This window comes from Geotrypetes seraphini, chromosome 1 (genome assembly GCF_902459505.1).
Source record: "Geotrypetes seraphini chromosome 1, aGeoSer1.1, whole genome shotgun sequence".
NCBI lineage: Eukaryota > Metazoa > Chordata > Amphibia > Gymnophiona > Dermophiidae > Geotrypetes > Geotrypetes seraphini.
In genome coordinates this window covers 188,053,007-188,077,055 of record NC_047084.1, presented here as the reverse complement: position 1 = coordinate 188,077,055, position 24,049 = coordinate 188,053,007, and the positions used below count along the sequence as shown (strand labels likewise).

Below are 24,049 nucleotides of genomic sequence, written 5' to 3'. Positions count from 1 at the left end.
CTTTTAAATGTTTTAGTGATTTTGATACTTTACTTTGATTTTGATACTTTGCCTTGTTGTCTCATCACTTGCATGTACAGTATATTTTAACTTATTAATTATAGTGTTTTATTTGTATGTAATTTTATTATTTATTGTAGTTTGGTTTATAATTTGATGTCTATTCAGTCATTATATCCTGGTGGAAGTAGTACAGTCCTAACAGTATACTCCTTCCCTTCTTATATAGCAAGTTGATAACATAGAGGGAGCCGGCCTGAAGATAACTCCGGGGTGCAGGCCAGAAGGCAAGGCACAGCATGGAGGGAGGGAGGCAACAACGGTAGGGGGAATTATTTTATTATTTTAATTTAGTGATTAATTTACATCTGCTGTCTGTTCAGGAAGAAATGCATTTGTTTCTTTTCCTCTGGGGTTGTATTGCATGCAGAATCTTGCATCTTAGAGTTTGTTTGTATATATTAGTACTTTTAGTTTTTGGTCCCGTATTTGAATGGTGTTATCTAGTGCTGCCCGATTCAGCCTATTGAATCGATTTTTCGATTTGATTTTCCTGCCCGTGGATGTTTTTTTCAAATATCCTGGTGGGTTTATTTTATAGCCTCTTCACCCCTTTTATAGCCTCTTCACCCACTTTGCCCTCTCCTACCCAAACTGGCGCTGTGGTGTTTTGCAAAACCGGAAGTTACATCAGAAGCAAGGACTCCGGTAGCAGAGAGAAAGCCAGAACGGGTCTCTGGTGCAGATCGGGGCAGCAAGGCTCTCTCCTTCCCGGCAGCAAGGCTCTCTCCTCTCCTCCCTGGCCAGGCAAAAGCGGCGGTAGCAAGGGGGCCAACGAATTGGTAAGTCCGATTTTCTTCAATAGCAAACCGATTCGAATCGATTCACCCAAAGGAAACCGGAGAATCAATTTGAATCGGGCAGCACTAGTGTTATCTGTGTTACGGTAGGAATGAATATTGAGAAGCAAACAGTATGCTTTATGCAGTTTAATTTTGTGGTTAACCATTATGTGTTGTTAATACGATTATATTGTGTGCGTGTATATATGAAAAATGAATGGAAAAATTGGTGTTACAAGTAATACTATTATGGGGGCGTTGTTTGGGGCGGAGATTGGGTGGAGAAGGGCAGGGTCTGGCCCACGACTTAGCCCAGTGTTTTTCAACTACTGGTCCACAAAATAATTATTTTATTTACACCGGTCCATAGGTGTCAAAAGATTAAAGAACACTGTTCTAGGCAATCTCATTCATTATTCTCGTCTCCTTCTGCAAAGAGATGTAAATATAACAAATTCCAGGAACGTCTACTGTCCTTTCAGGCAGCTTCATGAATTAGGGATCGGAATCACGTATTCACATTTTCAAATTCATTTCAACAGTTTCAGCGTGCTTTAAAGATGCAACTTTTTACATAATCTTTTGGATGTTAGATACTGGTTGTTCATTCATTTGTATTGCTAATCTTTGTGAACTGCATAGAACTTAACGGTATTTGCCTTATACAAGTGAGTCTTTATGTTATGCCAGTGGCGTAGTAAAGGTGAGCGTCACCTGGCGTGGTGGTGCCCCTCCACCCCTCTTCCCCTCCCTGCCCCCCCAGCCACGTGCGTGCCTCCTTCCCTTTCCCCATACCTTTTTGACTTCTCCGGCATGAGCAGCATGCCCATGTCGATGTCGGTGTCAGCTCACCCTTTCACATCACTTCCTATGTGAGCGTCCCTGAAGTGACGTCAGAGAGAGCGCCGATGCTGACGCGGGCAGTGACCTCACACCAGAGAAGTAAAAAAGGTACAGGGGAAGGCAAGGGGCATGCACGCGCGGCAAGGAAACGAGCGGGGGAGGGGTGGAGAGGAGGAGGGGTACCATGCCCTTTGGAAGACCATGCCCGGGGCAGATTGCACCCCCCCTTACTATGCCTTGGCTCTAGGCTACTACTCTACTTTTTGTACTGTCTCCCTCCCACAGAATTTATGAGAGGACTGAACTTGGCCCTCAAATAGGCAGGCAGAAATAAAAATTATTTCTCATAATCTGCAGGGTTCATGAGATGAACAGTTCAAAACAATTCAGCTGCTTTTACCCATATGTGTATTCAATAATTACACTGTCTTTCAGTTAGTCTGTAATACTATTGCAATCAAAAGGCTGGTGGAAACAATGCTACTAGCTTTTTATTTCACTGGAAAAAAAGAGCTGACTTTTCTCTACTGAAACTGTACTCTACTGAAACTATGAATACTGTAGCTGAAACACAATGGCAAATTTTGCAGGTTTCTCCAGTATTTTAGTGAAAAAGGACTGGTAGGAGCTTTACTGGTACATTTGAACTTTATTAAAGATTGCTGACAGCTATAAAAGATGTTACTATTTTTGCTTCTTTTCTGTCAAGTCAATCGGTGCATGGAAGCCTAGTCTTTCAAGAATAACTGTGAAAAGCTGTTATTCTGCAAATAAAAATAGGGGCCAATATTCCTTACATGCAACCCTTGGTGGTGATCCAGCCAGACCCACAAGTCACTTTGCATTGAATAAAATTGATCTCGTTAGCTATTCTATGGTGAGCTTTTATGACTTTGTACAGCGACTTATGTTCCTTGAAAGGTGAGAAAATTTTATTAATTTTTTTATTTGCAAGTGTAGAAAATAAATTATTTATATGAACCACCTGGTGTAATTAGAGTGATTTGAGCTGAGTGGGAGGATATGTAAAAGTGGCCTAAGGGATCTTGCCAATCGGAGTTAGCCACTCCCAGCACATCCCAGAATGCACTGGGAGAGAGGCCTAAAATTCCGATTGGCCCAGGTGCCTAAGGCCCCTCCTATGGGAGAGGCCTTAAGCGCCTGGGCCAATCAGGGCCTTATGCCCCTCCCCTGTGCATCCCATGATGCACTGGGAAGGGGTAGTCCCACCATTCAGTGGAGGCTGGCCTGCCGGCCGGAGGGAAAAAGCATTCCTCCAGCTGGCCAACTTAAAAAGGTACTCTGGGGTCTGGGTGGGCATGGGGGGGTGGGTCAGGGAGAATGCCCTTCTCTAGTGGTGGGTACCAGCAAGAGGGACTTGGAATCCCTCCTGCAAATGATCTTATGGGGGTATCAGCAGGAGGGACTGGGCATCCTTCCTGTTGATGATCTTAGGGGGTAAGGGTTACCAGCAGGAGGGACTTGACATCCCTCCTGCTGATGATCTTAGGAGGGTACCTGCAGGAGGGATTGGGCACCCAGTTTATGCTCCCCAAACAGGAATATCTGAGACTGCCCTAGGGCTCCCATCACACATACCTTTCACTCTCCATTCTACACGCATGTATTGCAAATCACTTTGGGTGAATCTCTTAATGAAAAGGAGTAAATAAATAGATAATATTTTAATGATTGAACTGATAGTCGAAAGGAATTATTGTAATATCAAAATATGCTCTAATAGTTCTTAATTTCCATAAAGAAACCCTTTCAAACCAATGAATCAACCTGATTTTTCATGGTAAGGGTTTGATCTAAAATTACACCAACTCCCTCTTTTACAAAGGTGCGCTAAGCTTTTTAACGTGCGCTTAACATGTGCTAAACGCTAATGCATGCATGTTATCCTATGGACGCATTAGCTAAATCTGCACTAAAACACTTAGCACGCCTTTTTAAAAGAGGGCCTAAGTATATTTTTGGCTGGCTGGATACTGTACACTTTAACATTTAGAGCGATAGATGTAACATCTTCATTTAGATTTGGAGATGCAAAGAAAAATTCAGTTTTTTCTGTATTCATTTTCAATTTGAATTCTACCATCCAAGATTCAATTGCCTGAAGAATCTCCACAACTGTTTGATTTATTTGGGAGAAAAAAGTATGTATAGGGATTAAGACAGTAATGTATGCATAGTTAAATAATTTGATCTTGTAGTGGGATAAGCTAATACCTAAGGAGGCCAAATAAATGTTAAAAAGTAACTGAGACAAAGGAAACCCCTTGGGTACTCCACAAGGGTTAATCCAACTTTTTGAGAACTTATTGTTAAGCTTTACTTGGTATGTTCTAAACTTTAGGAAACCTTCAAACCATTTCAGGACCTGGCCATGTATGCATATAGCATCCAGACATTCCAATAATTTGTCATGGTCAACTTGATTGAAAGCACTACTCAGGTCCTGCTGTAGGATCAGGACACTTGAAGCTTTACTGAGAAGGTGACATAAATTATCCATCAACGATCCCAAAACTGTTGCTGCACTATATAATGGTCTAAAACCTGACTGTGATCCATGTAAAATGGAGAAATGTTCTAAGTAATTCAACAATTGTTTATTTACTAAACCTTCCATAATTTTCATGAAGAGTGGAATTGACGAGCTGGGCCTATAATTAGCTACCATAGATATAAATCCCTTAGGGTCCCTGGGGATTGGAGTGACAATAATATGTCTGCCTGATGAAGGGAAAATGCTGTTATCAAGCAAATAAGTTATCCAGGTAAATAGGTCTAGTTGAAACTTTAAAAGGTGCTAGTTTCATCCTACTGGGGGACACAAGTCCAATGAACAATATGATTTCACGTATTTTCTATAGAATTTCTAAAAGTCATCCCACTCTGGATTGGCAAAAGTACCCCACTTTATATTAACATAATGGACATCAATTGACAAAAGCAAGGAACACTGATTTTTACTTGCAACTAGTGGACAGGATGTTCGTAAATTGTCAATTTTATTTATTAAAGTGACAAGCTAGATCTGCAGTTAGGAGGAACTTCATGAGCTGATTGAGTGAGAGAGTTGATATAAAATAAATATTAGTAACAAATTTAAATAATTATTTGGTATTACTACCTGTTATACTGATTTTCAGTGAGTAAAATGTCTTACGTTTTGCTTTGATTAATTGTTTATAGGAATGAACCTCTTTCCTCCAAATATATCGGTCTTTTTGATTCCCCGATTTTAACCAGACTCATTCCAATCTCCTTACTTTATGTTTTAGAGCAAAGAGATCATTATCAAACCATTGTTTAGAATTACAAAAATGTTTCTTTGTGAAATATTGTTTTGGTTTAGGAGCAAATCTATCTAAGATAGTTGAACTGGTACTTTCCCAGTATGATTCAAACTCTTTAGGAGAATCTGGCCTAGAGGTCAAGATGGTAAGCTGAAAACTAGAGAAGGGAAGGTTGAAATCAGGCCAACTCTTAAGGGTAACCTGGGAGCTAGGCCACAGCAAGCTATGTGTGGGCAGTGCGGCCCTACAGGGTACATGGGAGAAAGGGGCTCTAAAACCTATGTCCTATCCATAGCTTTCCCTGTTTGGCTGTGATGCAGTAGACAGGGTAAGAGCTATATGGAGTGTGGTCCTAGCTGGGACGGCCATTTTACCCTTCATTACTTTGGTTGCAAGCATATATTACAACTTTCCTAAGGACAGGGAAATACCTACTGTAATTGAATACCACTTACCTTGAAATACTATTGTACAGGGATGAGCTAAATAAAAATAGCAATGAGGACCATGTTCTGGTCCAAGTTCCATTACTGCAGGCATTTACAGACAGCTTGTGTAAATGAAAATGTCTCTGCTTCAACAGTTAAATGGATTAACTCATTTTTCTTTCTGGAAGGGAAACTCAATTTGATACATGATTTGATTTTGGAGGAACAAGTGGATCTAATGTGTGTTACAGAAACCTGGTATACTGATTCTGACTTTGTTCCTGCCATTAAGATGTGCCCATAAGAGTTATGTCTGTTTCTTAGAGAAGTGAATGCACGGATGGTAGAGAGGTTTCGGTTAGCTCTGAATTATACAATTTTCAATTGGCGCTGAAAAAGCATAGCAACAGTTATTATTTATTACTGAGTTTTGGACTCTAAAACAAAACATTTTTCTTTGAATGTATTACATCTCATTTATCCCCCCCCTTTTTTTTTTTCCAGTCTTCGTTAGGGTTTTTATCACTAGCTGCTGTGGTACAAAAAACAACAAACAAACAACTAATATGGCTTGATAAAAGGGGGCGAATGGACATGAATTGAGATTTCACTATGAAGACTACTAAACAAATAAGATAAGTTTTTGTGGTCGAGTTTTTCAAATTTTGATATTACACACAGTATTGGATGCAGATTTGTTGAATAAGTATTTAAAAACCACATCTTAAATATTGAGTGGTACATTACAGAATAGCATTTAAAAAAGAGTTTTAAAGGCCAATGATTGGAGCAGGAGTTTTTTTCTACACGGATTGTCTCAGTTTGTGACTGCATTGCTGTGCGTAGGCTCCATTTCTGAGGCCGAGGATAATACTGATGTGTATTGTTTGATATAGTGGTATTTCGCTATTATTTTTGTATTTGTATTATATACCACTGGGTTACATTACATTAGGTTTGATAAAAGGGGGCCTTAGTGATGACTATCCAAGAATTAGTGAATACTATTACTGAGCTCTCATCCATGATTTTAACTTGCATACTGTATGTGAAAAAAGTATAATAAATTACATGTGGCCTCAAAGGGACTGTGAAAGAAGAAACTCAAGTTAGAAAGATTCACAGCAAGGTCAAATCAGAACAAGAACATAAGAATAGTCATACTGGGTCAGACCAACAGACCATCTAGCCCAGTTTCTTGTTTCCAACAGTGGTCAATCTTGGTCACAAGTACCTGTTAGAAACCCAAATAGTAGCAACATTCCATGTTAGGGGCATCAATTGCTGTGATAGCTTGTGGGGCTGCATCCATTTGTGAATGGAACGTCTATATATTATATAGGGTGGGGGTGGGAAATGAGATGTAATACATTAAAAGAAAAATGTTTTGTTTTAGAGTCCAAAGCCCAGTAGTAAATAGTAACTGTTAATAGGCTTTTTCAGCTCCAGGTATATATATATATCTAATATAATAAAATGGTAAGCCGCGCATGCGCCGGTTTTCCGTGAGCTGTAGCGACACATAGGAAGTGCGCATGTGCGGCTTACGATTCTTTGAAAGACGCGGCGGTGGCTACTCTCACGATCCCCGCCTGTGTCGGACTTCCGACGCAGGCGGGGATCATGAGAGGAGCCACCGCCGCATCTTTCAACTAAAAAAAAAAAAAAGACAAGGCGGATGTCGGCCCGATGGCTGGAGTTCACCGCTGAGTCTGGTGACGAGTGCTTCCCTCAACAGGAACCGTCGGGTCCAATTCAAATACTCCCGGCAGGTCGGGAGGGGGTGGAGCAGACTCGCACGCCTGGCGGGGACCGGGCAGGAACTAGACTCCCTGCAGGAGCCAGCCTGATGGCTGGAGATCATCGGACTGGACAGGGGGAGCAGGTAAGGGGGTGCTGCAGGACAGGGGGGGAGATAACAGGAAGGGAGGCCTACTGCTGGATAGGGGAAGCAGGGAAGAGGTGCTGCTAGACGGGGGGGGGGGGAGGTAAAAGGAAGGGAGAAGACCTACTGCTGGACAATGGGTGCTGCTGGACAGGGGGAGACTTAAAAAGAAGGGAGAAGGGCTACTGCAAAGGAGAAGAGCTATTGCTGGATATGGGGAGCTGGAAATGGGGTGATGCTGAACAGGGGAAGATAAAAGGAGAAGGTCTACTGCTATATAGGGGTAGCAGGGAATGGGTGGGGGTGCTGCTGGACAGGGAGGAGGTAAAAGTAAGGGAGAAGGGCTGCTAGCACCCGTTAATGTAACGGGCTAAACAACTAGTATATATATATATTGTGGCGGGGTATAGGGTGCCAATGCGCTGACCTGACCCCCCCACACACACCATCCTGCCGAGCGGTTCACTGGAGCAAGCCTCACCCACAATAATACACTGCAAACTTAGTTTCATAAACAAAAGGTTTATTTTATTTTCCCTCTGCCTCTTGCATTCAAGGTAAATCAAATGGCATAAACAAAACAATATTCCATATCATATTGTAGCAAATAAAGCTTTTAACAGTTCTGGATGTTACCAGCTTCTTTAGGTTTCCTTCTGAAAGGGTTGCACAGTTCTTAGCTTTAAATAAACACTGGTTTTCTTAGGAAGGTTTAGTTACGAAGTCAGGGAAATGCCCTGCCCTCCCTTCTTCACAGAAGTGCAGAGGAAAACTTTAGCATTTTGTTTTAGTTTCACAGCAAACCTTAATCAAAGGGATATGTCTCTTCCCAGATCATATCACACTCAGAATCTGCAGTATTATTCATACCCTCAAGTTCTGTAAGCTCTGGAGACATTTCTATATCATTTGTGGCTGGGCGCGGCCAAGCTGGGCTCAGCAAGTGACCTACCCAAGTGCACACAAACCTTAGCTCAAAATAAAAGAGTTCAAAACTTTGGGTGCAATTTGCTTGGGTACTGTTTATTGTTTTACCAGCATAAACAAGTGTCAAATAAAATTCTCAGGTTTGTATCACCTGGTGCTTAAGTCCAGCATTCATCGGCTCATCTTATATAATAGACCTCCCCAAAACGGAAATAGCAGGTTTCTACCGTTCCCTTTCTCCCAACAACGCCATATCCCTTTAAGAGTGGGATCTTTGCTTTGTTCCTGTGCTGACTCCGGAAACCTTTGCTTCACTTCCTCAGGTACCAAGGGCCTCCAGGAGTTTTGCAAACCCTCTCTCAAATCCTGTGTATAAGCCCTTTTAGTCCCCCTTTTCTCCACCCGCCTCTTCTGTTCTTTGGGAGATGGGGTTTCAGAAAGTTCTTCTCCTAAAGGGAACAAGGCTCCTATGGTTTCTAGCTCAGAGGATATTTTAATCTCACCTCAAAAATCGCCTATATGGATGTCTAAGCTGTCAGGACATCCAACTTTATTTGTCATTTTCAACCACAGAAATGTCCAACTGCAAAACATCCAAAACAAGTTCATTTGGATGTGGGAGGGGCTAGCATTGTAATGGACTGGCCACATATAAATGCCAATAGAGCAGTGGGGCAACATAGAAGGTACTGCTGTGAACTTCACATAAAGAGTGCCAGACATATATCTCAACAGAACTCCCTTCTAATGTATGGTGAGCCCTCCAAAACTCTTCCAAAATCTACTCTACCCACCTGTCTACCACCCGAATAACCCTTATAGCTTCAGGTGGCACCTATATGGCACTACAGTAGGGTTTTGGTGGCCTCACACTTTCCATTATAAATGTAGTAGTTAGAGTGGCTTATGTGCCTGCATCCTCCTCTCTTTGGCTCACTAGCCCACTCACCAGGCTACTTAAAACACCTGTGTGATGCTCTACTAGACTTTTCCATACCAGGTGCTGCTGTTCTAGAGACAGGTATGTACTGTTTCATTCAGAGTTTGGGGGAATGTGTAGGGAATCATAACTTAATCCCTCCAGTGATCATCAAGTCAGTTTGGGTATCTTTTTGGCACTTAGATGCTTTTAAAGCAAGTCCAGCTGAGAACAACTAAGTTCCATCCAGGACATTTTGGGAAAGGTTTGGTTATTACCACCAGACATCCAAGTCTAAGCCCGCCTAAAGCCAGTGCAAAACATTCTTCCAACACAACTCTTTTAGGGCTCCTTTTACAAAGATTAGTGTGGACTATAGGGTGCGCTAGCCGAAAAATTGCCACCTGCTTAAAAATTGCCACCTGCTATATGCGGCTAGCGTGCGGAGCATTTTAGCATGCGCTAAGCGTGCGCTAAAACTGCTAGCGCACCTTTGTGAAAGGAGCCCTTAGTCTTGGATGTACAGCCAGTAGAATGCCTTGCAAAACATCCAGTTTTGAAAATCGGTACTTGGACGTCCTGGTGATTAGGACGTCCAAGAGCCAATTTATGCTGTTTTTTGGACATCTTTGTGTTTTGAAAATGCCCCTAATTATCTTGCAGAATAATGGAAAAGCAAAATGGTCAGCTTTAATATACTGTACATGGTAATGTTCAGAACAATCGTATTCTGCTTAGCCACTATGTAAGTGGGTTTCAAGCTAATCACGTCCATATACCCAGGTGAAAAAAATATTCAAGGAGAGCTTGTCTTCTGCACAATGAGAATATCACTATGGTGACACCACAGCTGTACATTATAAGCAAAGGGGGAATCGCAAATCTGCAGTTCCCCAAGGTTCTTAGCATAACAATTTGCCAAGTCAGAGGCGACATTGGCCCCTATTTCAGAATCTTTCATTTGTAAATTGAAAAGCTGATGAAAAAATTGCTCATTGTTGATGATAAATGTGACCAATTTGTACTACACCAAAGTGGATTCGCTGAAAATTATCGTACCTCAACACATCACATAGCAGAACTATTTATAGGTCTACTGACAACCACATTGTAATGACGCTTTGGCATTAGCCACCCCACACTTCTCTATGTTTTTCAGCTATTTCACTTATACAGTATTTTCCTTTCCCTGTGCTTCTTAGGGCTATATTACATTTTTCTTCATATTGCGTAGCCTCTGCAAACTTCTTTCCTACTGCAAACCATTGCAACCATCATTTTCACTATCAATATTTTCCTCATCAAAAGCTTCATCCTGCCAGTTATATCTGCACACTTTGAGAAGCTGCCGAAAAGTTCTCAGCCCAACCCAAAAAAGTTGGGGCAGTCTCCATTGAGGGCTATATACTTGGGGCTCCTTTTACTAAGCTGCGGTAGCATTTTTAGCGTGCGCTGAAGATTAGCGCACACTGCCCCTCACCCCCCCCCCACTATGCGGAAAAAACTAACGCCAGCTCTAGGGAGGCGTTAGTATCTAGCGCGCGCGGCATTGTAGCGCGTGCTAAGTGCTCGCTAAAACCGCTAGTGCAGCTTAGTAAAAGGAGCCCTTAGTGATTTTCTACTTTTTTTGTTCCGTGGGAAAAATAAGTGAACAAAAAAAAGTGAAAATTGCTGGACTAAGTGTAAAGCCCTTGATGGAGACTGCCCCAACTTTGTTGGTTGGGCTGAGAAATTTTCAGTGGCCCTTTGTAAAAGATGGGTATTCCTTGTAATGTATTTATATAGGATTCTCAGTGGCTGCCATCGAGAACCCTTTTGTGCATTTGTTGACAACGTTCAAACACATGTGTTCCAACATTCATACATTTTTATCCAGGAATTAAGAACTTGCCCCCCATTTTACAAAGCCATGCTTGCAATTGCCGCATGGCAAAAACTCCATTGCTCTTTAAATCTTTATGGGCTTTAGGGCAGTTACCGCAGTGGCCGCTGCTAGTGCAGATTTTTAGAAAGGGGGCTTAGTAAAAACAAACCCTTTCTTGATAATAATTACAATTTGTACTTGTAAATGCAGGTTATTTAGCTAACGCTATCAAGAGTTACCAGAAAAAAGCTGTTTCCTTTATAGTAAGTAGCTCTCCTTAGTGACCCATGAAGAATGAATTATTCTACAAGCAACCTAAAAAAACTTTAAAACTAAAAATAGAAACATAGAAAAATGAAAGCAGATAAAGGTCAAATGGCCCATCAAGCCTGCCCATCCACAGTATCCGCTATCTCCTCCTCTCCCTAAGAGATCCCATATACCTCCAAATTGTGCACTCAGCACTGTTGCTCATACCCTTCATGGTCTAGCGTGGCACAATGATGACACTCAGGCGCTTGTCAACTCAAGTGGAATTTATTTGGCCGCAGCCATAACAGCACAATTACATCAAACTGTTATCAACTGAACATCATAATCAAGCATGAACGGTGATGAACTGTACACTGTAACCGCACTTCAGAAAATGGCATAACACACAATGTACATCACCGGGCAACATATAAGGAACTGATGGTCAGGCGCACAGCATCTGGCTCTCTATCCCGCACAATGTGGGGCGCCGTACAAGCTTCCCCAGCTCACCGGACCCTTCCCGTTCAAGGAGGTGTCCCCTCGTCAGCGGTACGTTGTTGTGAAGATCATGGCCTGGCCCCCTGCCGTCCAAGCAAGGCGACGTGCCCCATGTCTTAACCACTGTAAAGATGTCAGCCTTCTACCCATATGCTGTGCTTACCTGCCAGACTGGCTGCGACAGTAGTGAAGGGTGGGCGGGAGGGAAGTCGCGTCGATCTCCCTGGACCGCCGTCGGGAAAAGGGGCGACCTCCCTTCCGCTTCCCCTTCTTCTCCTAACCCTCCCCCCCTCCCCTCCCTCGCTGATTGGCGTTTCCCTATCCTCCTCCCTTCCCCCTCCCCCCCCTCCTATCTATCCGCTCCGGCTTCGGCCGATTTGGCCTCGCTCCTCCCTATATGGGATTGGAGCTTGTTCTCAAATCGTGCACTCAGCACTGTTGCTCATACCCTTCATGGTCTAGCGTGGCACAATGATGACACTCAGGCGCTTGTCAACTCAAGTGGAATTTATTTGGCCGCAGCCATAACAGCACAATTACATCAAACTGTTATCAACTGAACATCATAATCAAGCATGAACGGTGATGAACTGTACACTGTAACCGCACTTCAGAAAATGGCATAACACACAATGTACATCGCCAGGCAACATATAAGGAACTGATGGTCAGGCGCACAGCATCTGGCTCTCTATCCCGCACAATGTGGGGCGCCGTACAAGCTTCCCCAGCTCACCGGACCCTTCCCGTTCAAGGAGGTGTCCCCTCGTCAGCGGTACGTTGTTGTGAAGATCATGGCCTGGCCCCCTGCCGTCCAAGCAAGGCGACGTGCCCCATGTCTTAACCACTGTAAAGATGTCAGCCTTCTACCCATATGCTGTGCTTACCTGCCACTACCCGTGATAGCGAAACCTCGCTTATCGCGGGTTCCCCCCAAGTGTCATGGCTGCGGCCCTGCACACGGTAACATATGCCAATCTGGTGAATATATCCAGACCGATGTCGGAGCAGTGTATCTAGCAAGTAGAAATTTTTTTTTTTTTACTTATTGAATTTCTTGAGAGTTATCTCCACGGCTGTGTAAGAACTCGCACCTTTTCATACTCACCGGGGTATAATATGAGACCACAATAAGGTAGTGTGGGGAAGCCTGCTGTCTGAGGCTACTATTGGTCTGTGGGGAAGCCTGCTGGCTGGCTGAGGATAACAATTTGTCTACATTTAACTTGTTGAGTTTAATGCGAGTTATCTATCAATAAGGTATTGAGGGGAAGCCTGCTGACTGAGGATAAACTATCGGTCCGCATTTTCTTGACAAAGTGTCCACTATTCGTGGTCTCTAGCGCCCACGGAACCAAAGTTAAACCCATACCCAAGGTACGTATACCCAGTAACTGTGACCCTAAGTATCCCGTCAACCCCCTGACCCTAAGTATCCCGTCAACCCCCTAATCCCGGAATGTGAGACCAGTAAAAACATAATTTCGTGAACAATCAGGGAAGCCTTGGACCGCTCTTGAGGTAATGTAATTATGAAGATCATTCAGCCTCTCTTGAGGTGCAGTAAGCCGAAAGTGAAATCCCGTAATGTAAAACATAAGTATGAAGGTCCTTGAGGTACTGTGAACCAAAATGCGAGGCAACATCCATCCCTAACCCTGATGTAAACCGAATAGTAACAGCCATAAACCGAATGTATATCCATGATTTTCGAATTGTAACTTTTGCTACCAATCTAGGGTAAAAACGCAGTTGAGGTAATGTCACTTAATTATGAAGGTCCTTCGGCTAAACTATAAGGTAAACGATGTAAACCCCGCAACAAATGTAAGGTAGTGCCGCTCAAGAGGTTATGTAACCTAATTATGAAGGTACTTCTAATTATGAAGGTACTTCAACCTCTAACCATCCACGATGTAAACCCTGCATTGTAACATCCATAACCCAAAGGTAGGCCCTGGAATTTTCTTTTTTTTTTTTTTTTAAATAAACCCCTGTTAAAGGCCAATTCTAGTCACCCTCCATCATCCATAACCCGAATGTAGACCCGGATTTACAAGATCAATAAACTCTATGTAAGCCCTATGTAGCGCCCGATTCCAGTCGCCATTCATCCGCACCATAACACCCTTCATAACATTAGTAAAACTGAGCGTTCGTTCTTACCTCCCAGATGTTGATACTCCTTGCTGAGTAGGGGACTCCTTACGTTCTTATGTTCCTGATGCCTGCGAATGTAAGCTGGTCCCAAGGCTAAGGTCTCCGGTAATAAGGTAATTAGCGAGGTGGTAAGTAGCATGGCCGTGTAGCTGATGAAGAGAGTTGAGTGATGCAAGCAAACAGTTAATAGAGGAGGTACGTACACATCTGTTGTCAGTAGCATCACCCCGTATAAGGGCCCGGTATGGTCAAGGAGACCTCAAGGAAGGTAAATGAGGGCTCAAGGCCTACGTCTTTCTTCCCATTCAAGGTCGTAAGCACGGTGGTATGTGTTGCCGATGAAGAGTGAGTGAGGCACGAAAACAGTTAATACATGAGGTACGCATGAAGTGAGGGCCAGACCACCCTTGCCTGTAGCACCCCGTATAAGGGGCCGCCATAGTCATGGAGAAAACTCGAGGAAGCCAAATATGAGGCTCGATTGTAGGATTCAGGGAGGATGAAAGTCTTGAGTGGTGGACTGATTTTGTTAAGGATGGTACCTAGATGCGTAACCCTGGCGTGCTTAAGATGAGGAGCTGCTCCTGGCGGCCAACTCATGGGCGCCCTTACCCGGGAATGATCCATAGAAGCGATCCGTTGTTAGTCCCATCCTAAGGCCACTCGTAGAGGACATAGTGATTCGTTGGATAACGTAGTAATGATGAAGCAATTATGAGCTAACATTTATGATGTGGAAAGGCTGGGATATGAAAGCAGATATCATTGTGTGTCTCCCATAACCTCTCATAGAAGAAGTTGGTGGCTAAGGAAAGGGGTCTTTCTTTGTAACTCCACCAATCGGGACTCTCCAGCATGAGTTGAATCTCTCGGTCACAAGATAAATAGATAATGGTTACAGCAGATGGGCAGCCTAGGTGGTCCTGATGGGTTTCCCTCGCTTTTCCGGTTTATTGAAATACAGGGGACACATCATGGAGTGCCGTATATAATAGTTCCTATGTAAAAAGGGGGCAAACTGCTTCTTACAGAGGAGCAGACTCGCCGAGGGACGGACGTGATAGGCCACTTGGGGCCGGAAGGCCGAAGGGTGTGAAATTCCTGGAACGGCCTCCCAGTGGAGTTGATAAAGATCACAACTGTATATGAATTAAAGGAAGCATGGGACAAGTACATAGAGTCTTACAGGGAATAAAAGAGACTGTATGGCATGGATGGGCAGAATGGATAAGCCATCTGATCTTTCCATGCTTATCACGTGGAAGTGTAAAGTAATGGATGTCAGTAAGCACAGGATGTTCGGGGCCGTACTTAGAGAGACCCCCCAGGAAAGAGACTTGGGAGTTCTGCATGATAAGTAGATGAAGCGACGACGAAAAAAAAAGGGGGGGGGGGGCAAACCGAATGCTAGAACTTGAAGGAATCAGTACTATAGGCATGGTGTGTCCATACCTGTAGTACTGCATCCAGCACTGGTCGCCATGCATGAAATGACACGGTACTGCTCAAAAGGGTCCAGAAATGCGACAAAGATGGTTACTTGGTAGGAGGAGGTGCCGTACTGTTAAAGAGTACAGAAAATCGTCCTCTTGTTTCTCAAACAGAGGAGACTGAGAGGGGACATGATCGAAACATTCAAGGTGCTGAAGGAAATAGGCTTAGTAGATGAAGAACGAGCGGGCACTCTCTATAATCGAAAGGGGATAGGTTCCATACGAACAGCAGGAAGTTCCTCTTGACCCAGAGAGTGGGAGAATACTATTCCGGAGTCTGTCATAAGGGAAAACACCATCTATGTATTCAGGAGAAAGTTAGACGAGTTCCGCTTAACCGGAACATATGCGGTGGACTGCAGGGCACGCTGGACCGCCGGTCCGACCCAGCAGCTGCAAATCTTATGTTCTTAACTTCGGTGCTAAATTAATAAATGAAAACATACATATGTGAGAGAACAATAAAGGCAGTTGTGTGAGAAAACAAGGGTAACATGAGTCCCAAAATTATTTTATTTTATAATTTTTTTTTTATTTTTTTTTTGGAAACTTAATAAGAAACTACCCCATAATACTATCTGTCCAAATTGCTAGCTATTAGATTTAAATCCCCAGGATAAGAATTATAGTATCATTATAACATGATGATTGGACAGATGGCTAGGCTAGACATAACCCCGAAAAGCATAACATCTCACTAAAACAGCAGTGAATGCAGGTTCCCTACCTTTAAAACAGGCTGTGGCTTCCCCATGTCTTTCACAATATCAGACTATGGATTTTTCCTCCAGGAACTTGTCCAAACCTTTCTTCAAACCAGCTACGATATCCGCTCTTACCCCATCCTCTGTACACATTAGGTCTTCTTTTGTGTCTCTGCCACTTTATGCCTGATTTAGTGGGTTTTATTCCTTTGGAAAATGCTTGTCAGCTGGTCTCTCATACAAAACTATTAAAACCTAGCTTGGCTATGAAGATAAACCATCTCATATGTTCACTTGGATGTGGTACAGTCAGGATTGCTTAGCCATTTTATTAGTAAATGTAGACTTTGAGAGCTCTCATTGAAAAGGTTTCTTAACTACTAGCTAACATTTCTAAAGATCTGTAGCTTAATTTTAGCTCGAGTTTTAGTAAAAGGAACGGCTTATCACAGGAGCAGAGCTGGCAAAAGTGCACTCAGATTCTTGCCAAACGCAGTAGGGACATTTTAGTGCCCATTCCAGTTTGTTGTTTTTTTTTTGTTTTTTTTTAATGCAAATCAGGCCTTTACTTGCTTGAAGCCCATCCAAATTGCTATGGTAGAAACTACATGTGACATGAATGTCTACAATCTTGTGAAATGCATACTGTTTTGATGTTAGAGAAACTATTTTACTCACATTGGTTTTTTTTTTTTTGGTTGTAATTTGGGATGGGGGAGCTGCCGGGTACGTTAAGTGAATGCGTGAGCTGAATTATTTGTGGGGTATCTCGGCGAGCCCCTCTGCTCGATCCAGCGTGATCACCAGGAGTCCTGCTGTGTGCACGCTGGGCCGGCGCGGTGGTGGCGGCGTGGCGATGAGGCTTGCGATTCCCAGCCCCTCTCATCCCCGCTCAGCCCGACTCTCCCATATCCTCAGACCGAAAAGGGCCAGAGACCTGGCCGCGCAGGGCCCCAGGCAGGAGACGCCGCGTGTACCGCAGGCCGACTCTCCATTTCGGCCCGGCCCCAGGTGCAGCCAGGATGCTGGCCAGAGCACAAAAATGCCGCGTGTGCGGCGGCCATACTCCCCCTCCCACCTGGAGACAAGGTGCTGCGCCACCGGAGACGCCACCACCCTTTCCGTGATGCACAGCCTAGACCGTCTGCGCAAACTGCACCCGTCCACGGCTGGAGACTCCCACTGGCATATGTAGCAGCCCATATGAGACGCTCTTACCTCACATCTCGGAGGGATCTGGCAGGCCGCGGTACAAAGGGGGTGCGACGCGACTCACTCCGTGCGTGACTGCATGCTGGAGCAGAGTGAACCGCCTCGCCCCAGGGATTCCATTCGGCGATGCCCTGAGGGAGACATTTGGAGACAGGCTGCAAAGGTCTCCCGCTACCTCCCTTCCGCTGCTGATGGGTGGGGAAATGCTCCTGGCCGCGTGTGCAGCGGCCCAACGTCCCAGCCCACACTTGGCTCACGGATACTGGAGCCGGAGGCGCCCTGAGGATGCCCTGCCGACTTCTGGCTCCGCGGGAGCACTCTAGTAAGGTGAGAAGAAAACAAATGTTTCTGTAGTGGGTGAGCGGGAGGGAAGTCGCGTCGATCTCCCTGGACCGCCGTCGGGAAAAGGGGCGACCTCCTTTCCGCTTCCCCTTCTTCTCCTAACCCTCCCCCCCTCACCTCCCTCGCTGATTGGCGTTTCCCTATCCCACTCCCTTCCCCCTCCCTCCCCTCCTATCTATTCGCTCCGGCTTCGGCCGATTTGGCCTCGCTCCTCCCTATATGGGATCGGAGCTTGTTCTTTCTATGCTTTCTTGAATTCAGACACAGTCTGCTCTACCACTTCTAATGGAAGATTATTCCACGCATCTACCACCCTTTCTGTAAAAAAAAAAAGTATTTATTTAGATTATTCCTGAACCTATCACCTCTTTACCTCATTCTAAGCCCTCTCACTCTGGAGTTTCCTTTCATTTGAAAGTCTTGCCTCACGTGTATTTATGCCACTTAGGTATTTAAGTGTCTCTATCATATCTCCCCTCTCCTTGCTTTCCTCCAAAGTATATATATTGAGATATTTAAGTCTGTTCTGTACACCTTAGATTGTAGACCAGGGGTGTCCAACCTTTTGGCTTAACTGGGCCATATTGGCTGAAAAAATGTTTCTGGGGCCGCACAAACATGCAAATGCTGCAGCAAGACAGAGGAGGGAGCCGGCAAGACGGTAAATACTCGGGGGCAGCAGAGGAAAACACTGCATCGCCCTCGACCGGGGCCGCACAAAATACTTCACGGGGCCGCATGCGGCCCTCGGGCTGCAGGTTGGACACCCCTGATGTAGACCATCAACCATTTTAGTTACCTTCCTCTAGACCAGTGGTTCTCAACTTTGTCCTGGAGGACCACCAGCCACTCAGGTTTTCTGGATAGCCCTAATGAATATGCATGGGGCAGATTTGCATGCCTGTCACCTCCATTATATGCAAATATTTCTCATGCATATTCATTAGGGCTATCCAGAAAACACAACTGGCTGGTAGTCCTCCAGGACAGGGTTGGGAACCACCGCTCTAGACCAACTCCATCCTGTTTATATCTTTTTGAAATTGTACAGTACACAATATTCTAAATGAGGTCTCACCAGAGTCTTATACAGTGGCATCAAAATTTCCTTTTTCCTACAGCCATTCCTCTCCCTTTGCACTCAAGCATCCTTCTAACTGTTAGAAGGATGCTTGAGTGCATAGGGAGAGAACTGTTGCCATTACCTTTTCAACCTGTTTGACCACCTTAAGATTATCATACTCAAGTCCCACTCCTCTTTTGTTCACAAAAGTTCTTCACCCCCTAAACTGTATTGTTCCCTCGGGTTTCTGTAGCCCAAATACATAACTTTGGGAGGAGTCCACTTGTGACAGAAGGGTTGACCTACTACAAGGTCTCCTAAACATCAGATAAGTGCCAGAATCTATCTTTTGCTATGAGTACCACTTTATAAAAAGTTTCCCAACTCAACCATCTGTTGAAGAATTCATTCTTTGTGTTGTTTCTTTTTCTCCACAGTGTAACACCCAGTACTGTGAACCAGAATGAATCAACTCAGGTAAGTATAACACCCTTCTCAGAGTCTTTTCTCTCCTTTCCCATGTAAATGGTTGAAATGCACTTATTTGTAGACCTTTCTTGATGGGACTTTAGTCTTTCTTGTGTGGGGGCATGGATATCACACCACTGTTCTATTCACTCTTATAAGTCTCCTGTAACTTTTTCTTAAACAGAATAACAGGATACAAAACCCTGAATAAAACTGTAGGCAATTCCCTATTTAGTTACCTCTTCACTTGTTTCCCTATGCTAAACCAGGGCACTCTTCATATCCCTTTTCAGGATACATCAAACCCAACTCACATACTATTCAGGCCCATGAGCGCACAGTCACACCAGTGCCACCCAAGGTCATTTGTATCAGTTCCTGTGGGGTCCTTTTACTGAGGACACACTAGCCATTTTAGCACATACTAAATGCTAACATGCCCATTGTAGTCTATGGATGCATTAGCATTTAGCGTGGGCTAAAACGGCTAGCGTTTCTTAGTTAAAGAACCCTTTTATGTACACTAATCATAAACATTTCCAAAGAAATTCTATATTTTCTCCCAAAGCATACACCTATCACTCTAAACTTTCATTAAAAAACATTCTTCCTTTCTTCATACAAATTCTGTTACACACAGTCACAATAGGGTTTCTCATATACGAGCCACCCTGCAACACACCCATTCTCATCCAGTTTTTCAACCCTTCTGGCCAACTGACAGCAAAGCTGTTTCCAAGGCAACTAAGCTCTGGCTGGTTTCAGCTGACCAATCAGAACTTGGTGTATAGAACATTCAGTATTTTTCAACTAGAAATATAAAAAATAGAGAAAATAATGTTTTCAGGTATATTAATGAAAGAAGGAAGACGAAAAATGGAATCGCAAGACTGAATGAAGCTATAAACTGTTTTGTGGAGAATAATGAGGAAAAAGCAAATGTGCTAATCAAATACTTCTGTTCTGTGTACATGGAAGAAAATACTGGAGAAGAACTGCAATCAACTGGAAAAGTTACATGTGTGAATGGAGTAGATTTGTTCAATAAATCCCAGGAGATGGGAGAGGTTCTGTGGGACTGTAGAAGTGTGGAAGTGGTCCCTCTTCACAAAAGTAGTCACAGAGATGAAGCAGGAAACTACAGAAACATAGAAACACGATGGCAGATAAAGGCCAAATGGCCCATCCAGTCTGTCCATCTGCAGAAACCATTATCTCTTTTTCTTTCTAAGAAATCCCACATGTCTATCCCAGGTTTTCTTGAAATCAGACACAGTCTCTGTCTCCACCACCTCTACCAGAAGACTGTTCCATGCATTTACCACCCTTTCTGTACAGGCCTCACTTATATTATTAGAAAAATAATGGAAACATTGCTGAAGGAATGGATTATGAATTTCCTAGAATCTAATGGGTTACAAGATATGAAACAACATAGTTTTACTTAAGATAAATCATGCCATACATATCTGATTGAATTATTTGAATTGGTTTGAGGACGTGCGCTAGACGTACTTTACTTAGATTTCAGTAAAGCCTTTGAACAAGCTTGACAGGCTGAAGTTAGGACCCAAAGTGGTGAACTGAATTAGAAACTTGTTGATAGACAGATGTCAGAGAATGGTGGTTAATGGAATTTTCTCGGAGGAAAAAAAGGTAAGTAGTGGAGTGCCTCAAGAATCAGTACTAAGGCTAATTCTATTCAATATGTTTGTGAGCGACAATGTCGAAGGGTTAGAACAGGGGTAGGGAACACTGGTCCTCGAGAGCCATAATCCAGTCGGGTTTTCAGGATTTCCCCAATGAATATGCATTGAAAGCAGTGCATGCAAATAGATCTCATGTACATTGGTGGTGGTGAGGAAAATGGTGACCGAATTCAAAAAAGCATGAGAGGATCACAGAAGATCTCTAATTAGAATATGAATGGTATAAATTGAATTAAGACTGGGAAGGCTTCAATGCAAGCCCGAGCAATTTGGAACATGAGGATGTTGCTGGTCAGACTTTCATGGTCTGAATTAGAGAATGACACGGGGAAAAAATCTGTCCCCGTCACTGCACCGTCCCCGGCCCACCATCCTCTGCACCGCCCCGTCACCGCCGTTCCCTTCACCGCCCCGTCACTGTCACCACCATCCCTTTCACCGCCCCGTCACCACCACTGCCATCCCATTCACCGCCCCGTCACCGTCCCCGTCTAGCACCCATCTTCTTCCCTCCGCTCCCCCATAGTCTGGCATCTGTCTTCTTCCCTTCCAGCGTCTTCTCCCCACTCTGCCTTCCACATTTCCTTTCAGGGTCTGTTCCTCTCTACCCTCTTTCAATGTCTGTTCTATTCCTTTCCACCATCACCCTTCCCTCCCTCCTTACCATCTGTTCCTTTCTACCCCCCTTCTTTCATATCTTCTATCAGTCCCCCCACCATCACTAGCAGTCTCTCTTCTCCCTTACCATGAGCAAATAGAACTTCTGAAAATTGTATTGCTGAGGCATTATTTCTAGTATGCCTTTTTTTCCAGATGGATAATGACATCAATTTTATAATTCTTACTGTCTGCTCTGATTTCATTCACAATTTGGTTTGTGTTTTGTACCTGAGGATTCCATGAGGCATTTAACCTTTTCCTGTCTCTTCTGTGATTTCAAGTTTATTCCTTCAATAATGGAGTCTCAAGGCAGTAGCAGTTTTCTATTTTGGGCTCTTTTGACATTGTTTAAGGGATTTCTTGTACATTTGGTGCTGGTCTTCTTTGATGAGGTCACTTCAGAATCTATTTCCAAGGAAGAGAAACTTTTTCCCTTTCACCCCCTCCTTCCTTGTGTGAGCCGGAACACGCGGTCCCCGCAAGCAAGTAATTTTATATCATTTTCATTCTATTCATTCATAGAAATTAAAGTCTAGATAATGCCAGTCACATAACAAAACATGATTTTACAAAAATAATTCCCTGCACAGTCAAGCCTGCAAGGATTACTAGATGTCTTTCAGCAGCTCCCTCCCCCTTACCTTTGTGGCCAAGTCAAAATGATCTACCAACAATAAAATTTTAAAAACACAAAGCATGCTGTACGCAGAGAAAATGTTAATTATCATTTATATTCCGCGGGTTTTCAAAGAGGTCAAGGCAGATGACTTTATGCAATGTCACCTCAGTAACAACTATACAAAAATAGACAAATATTCCCCCTCCCTTTTTACTAAACTGCGATAGCAGTTTTTAGCGCAGGGAGCTGCGCTGAATGCCCCACGCTGCTCTCGACGCTCATAGGCTCCCTGCGCTAAAAACCGCTATTGCGTTTTAGTAAAAGGGGGCCATAGTGCAAATATAGAAACATAGAAACATAGAAAGATGACGGCAGAAAAGGGCCAAGGCCCATCAAGTCTGCCCACTCTATAGACCCTCCCCTTAAGATTAGCCAATGTTTTGCCCTGACCCATGTAGGGATCCCACATGGGCGTCCCATTTATTCTTAAAATCTGGCACGCTGCCTGCCTCGATTACCTGTACTGAAAGCTTGTTCCATTGATCAATCACTCGCTCCATGAAGAAATACTTCCTGGTGTCGCCGTGAAATTTCCCGCCCTTGAGTTTGAGCGGGTGCCCCCTTGTGGTTGAGGGGCCTCTGAGAAGGAAAATGTTATCTTCCACTTCTATACGTCCGGTGACGTATTTAAACGTCTCAATCATGTCTCCCCTCTCCCTGCGTTCCTCGAGAGTGTAGAGCTGCAAATTGTTTAGTCTTGCTTCGTACGAGAGACCTTTAAGCCCTGAGACCATTCTGGTGGCCATCCTTTGGACCGACTCGACCCTCTGCACGTCTTTGCGGTAATGTGGCTTCCAGAATTGCACGCAGTATTCCAGATGAGGTCTCACCATGGTCCTGTACAATGGCATTATGACAGCAGGCTTTCTGCTGACGAAACTTCTAGGGATGCAACCCAGCATCTGCCTTGCCCTTGAGGAAGCCTTCTCCACCTGATTGGCAGATTTCATGTCTGCACTAATGATTACTCCTAAATCTCGTTCCGCTGAAGTCCTGGTCAAGGTCTCCCCGTTCAAGGTATAAGTTCTGCACGGGTTTCTGCTACCTAGGTGCATGACCTTACACTTCCCAGCATTGAAGCCCAGCTGCCAGGTTGAGGACCAGCATTCCAATGTACGCAGGTCCTGCGCCATACTATCTTGTAAATTACTCTTGCTTACCATATTACATAGTTTGGCGTCGTCGGCGAATAATGTTATTTTACCTTGAAGCCCTTGAGTCAGATCTCCTATGAATATGTTGAAGAGGAGCGGACCCAAGACCAAGCCCTGTGGCACCCCGCTGGTCACCTCCGATGTCTCAGAGAAAGTACCGTTAACCATCACCCTCTGAAGTCTGCCACTCAGCCAATCATTGACCCATGCCGTTAGTCTCTCCTAACCCCATCGATTTCATCTTGTTTAACAGTCTGCGGTGTGGGACGCTGTCAAAAGCTTTACTGAAGTCTAGGTACACTATGTCCAGTGAATCTCCTTCGTCCAGTCTTTTTGTTACCCAGTCAAAGAAGCTGATGAGGTTTGATTGGCAGGACTTACCCTTGGTGAATCCATGTTGATTGGGGTCCCGTAGATTCCCTTCGTCCAAGACCGTGTCCAATTGGCGTTTGATCAGTGTTTCCATGAGTTTGCATACTATCGATGTCAGACTCACCGGTCTGTAATTTGCAGCCTCTGTCCTGCAACCCTTTTTGTGCAGAGGAACAACGTTAGCTGTTTTCCAGTCCAAGGGGACTGTCCCTGTACTCAGTGAGAGATTGAAGAGCACGGCTAACGGTTCTGCCAGGACATCAC

The 24,049-nt window shown here is 44.1% G+C and overlaps 1 long non-coding RNA gene across 1 annotated transcript in view; it reads left to right on the top strand.

Annotated features, from left to right (window-relative positions):
• LOC117366760 overlaps positions 1-24,049 on the top strand; it is an 84,151-nt gene that overhangs the window by 34,980 nt on the left and 25,122 nt on the right. Inside the window, exon 2 of the long non-coding RNA XR_004540646.1 lies at positions 19,181-19,220. This is a non-coding gene — a long non-coding RNA (uncharacterized LOC117366760). The remainder of the gene's footprint in view (positions 1-19,180; positions 19,221-24,049) is intronic.